Source organism: Salvia hispanica, chromosome 1 (assembly GCF_023119035.1).
Source record: "Salvia hispanica cultivar TCC Black 2014 chromosome 1, UniMelb_Shisp_WGS_1.0, whole genome shotgun sequence".
Classification (NCBI taxonomy): domain Eukaryota; kingdom Viridiplantae; phylum Streptophyta; class Magnoliopsida; order Lamiales; family Lamiaceae; genus Salvia; species Salvia hispanica.
The window spans coordinates 26,047,916-26,051,073 of record NC_062965.1 but is presented as its reverse complement, the minus strand read 5'-3'; positions in this window follow the sequence as shown (position 1 = coordinate 26,051,073).

Genomic DNA, 3,158 nt, shown 5'->3' with positions numbered 1-3,158 from the left:
AAACACTAGTTCTCGTGAGAATTGATTATGGAGAATTGATTCTCCAAGTTAATTAATCAAAGCGTTAATTTCAAGATTTGATAAACCTTAAATCAAATCGTCGTGTGGCCGAGGACGGTGGTTTGCACATGTGCATCGCCGGCGGCTGCAGATACGACAGGAATGGCAGCGGAGACCACCGGTGATCCAGCTCGGAGGCGATGACGCAGCAGCGTTGTCAACATAGAGACGACGCAGCGTCAGGTGCGTCCTCGCGAGCAGACGGACAGCAACGCAGCAGCGAGGCGGCGGCGAAGTCGACGTCGCACCAGCGACGACGACTCAGCGCAGCAGGGCCAGAGATGCAGCTGCACGTTGATGACGGTGACCGGATGCTGGCAGCAGCGACGGCGGAGAGGATACAGCAGCGCCGGAGTTCCAGGCAGAAGCGGCAATTCGTTCGTCGCAGGCTGGCCAAGCTGCGTCAGCAGCCCAAGCTCTCGAGCTGGGCAGCTTGCGCGACGCAGAACAGCAGCAGTTCACGAATCGAGTGGGAGCCCTTCATGGGCAGTTCCCGAACTCGACGGACGATGGAGACGTCGCACGCCTTGTTTCGTGACTTCGCTTTCCAAAATTGATTAGGATTTTCTCATCCTTGGATTCGATTTGGAAAGAAATCAAGATTAATTTGAAAATAAGATTTGAATATATCTTTTGTGGATTTTATGTATTATATGAGATTTAATTATGGATTAAATCATGGATTCATATGGATTTTATTCCTAGTTGAATCCTAGTTATATTTGGAAAATAATAATCTAATATTTTATCTATATCCTATGGATTTATATGGATTTATTCCTAGACGAATCCTAGTTGGATTTAGATAATTATAATATTATTTTATTCTTATCCTATGAGTTTATATGAATTCATTCATAGATAAATTCTAGATGGATTTGGATAGTGATAATATAATACTTTATTCTTATCTTATAGATTTATATGGATTTGTTCCTAGATAAATCTTGGATAGATTTGAATAATTATAATATAATATTATTGTATTCTATGGATTTATATGGATTTATTCCAAGATAAATCCTAGATGAATTAGGATAAACATTTATATTAATTTATTTTATCCTATGGATTTGAATAGATTTAATTCTATTAAGACAAATCTTAGATGGATTAAAATAAGTATTAATCCAATTTATCCTTATCTTTTGGATTTATATCCTAGATAGATTAGGATAAAGATATATATAAGAAAATCCTTATTTAATTGGATTTAGATGAATTTATTCATCTAAGAAATCCTAAGTAATATTTGATATATTCTGGATATCTATTCTAAATAGAATTAAGATTTGTATAAATCTTGGTTGATAGGATTTTATTTTTATCTTATGGATTATGATGGAATTGTTTCTATCTAGTAATATCCTAGTGCGATTTAAATAATGATAATCCTAGATCAACGTTATCTTGAATTGAAGGATTTGATTTTATCGAAATAAAATCTAGAATAATCCTAAGTGGATTTAGATAGTTGATTCTATCTTGATAAATCCTAAATGAATTTGGATAATTATTATCCAAGATAAAACTTAATTATTTAATTGATTCTCCCTTGACTAGATTAAATAATTTTTGATAATTATCATGTGTGTTTAAATGCCATGCATTAAATGGATTTATCTGTTTATTTGGTGTTTATCTATTTTAAGTGGATTATCTGTTTTATCTGCTTATGTGATAATTATGCAAAAGCCATATAAAAATATCTAAGTGATGATTACAACAAGTGCGTTGTATACGGTCTCCATCGATTGGTTTGCAAATTTATGAAGCCATTTTCTAATATTATCGCCACCCATGCTGTGGGGACAATAATCCTAAGAAATAGCAAGTTCATAAGGGCAGACTTCTCAAATATAAATAGTATGAACTAGAAAGTGGTTTCTAATATTATCGCCACCCATGCTGTGGGGACAATAATCCTAAGAAATTACAAGTTTCAGAAGTTCAAACAGAATTTATGAGATAGCTTGGTTTTGTTATCAGCACATGAGCATTGTTATGGGAGTGTGTTGTAGAAACAAGATTCTGTAATGCTAAATCTGATGGTCGTGGTTAGGCAACATTTGGCGGCCATGCCGTGCTGCGGTCTCTGGACTATTCATCGGTGTTGTGACCAGTAAAATTGCTAAAATTTTAATGCGTATTGACCTCTGCTTGAGGGTACAAAATTTTAATTTTACAGTTGCAAGATACATAATTGTTTTGTGGTTATTTGTGATTATGTATTGAGCATGAGTATGTGATAATAAGTTTATTTGTCAAATCTTCATTATGTCATTTAATATTTGTCTGCGATCCTTAAAGAAAGTAAACTCGAATGCCTAAATTATGTAGACCGGAAACGAAAATGGATAAGATTCTCATCGCTGAAAGCTTGGAGTTTATACTCAATGATTCATGTCCTCCATTTCCTCGACATAATTCCACGAAGAATGTTCAAGAATGCATTATGCATGTACTTGACAAGCTCTTTGAGGAATAAGGTCAAGCTATTTTCCTTTAAGTAGCTCGACAAGTCTTGGTTAATGACGATGAAAGATGGATATCAATAGAATCTGTCAAGATGATTCGATTGGAATATCCTAGAGTGACAGAATGTTTTGAGGATCTTTTGATCACTCAAATAGTTTATGACACAAGTCATCGCCTAAAGTAATAAGAAATGACTACAAGAAGGTTTAACTGAAAAGTAGAAAATCTTCAGAATAATAGTCGTTATATTACTGTTAGAGGAAAGTAACATGATAGATGACGAATTCATAAAGGCTGCATTTTTCTTAAGTCCTAGTTCATTTGAACAAAAGACTAGATATGAAAATGGGAGAGCCTGAATTGTCATCAAAGTTAGTTTAAAGCGAGAAAAGATGCTTTGTGAGTTGGATTGACCTATTTTATAGAAGGACAATGACTTACATGACAATGCAACTTCTAAGTAAGAGATCTTGATCCAGTTAGGTTTTTGTTGCAAGTGGGAGCTATTAATGCTCAACTATTGTTTTATGGTTGATGCTTAAGGCATCATAGTATTAAAATAATATAAGTGCGACAAGGTTGAGTATTCAACAACACATCAACTTCTTAATCATTGAATG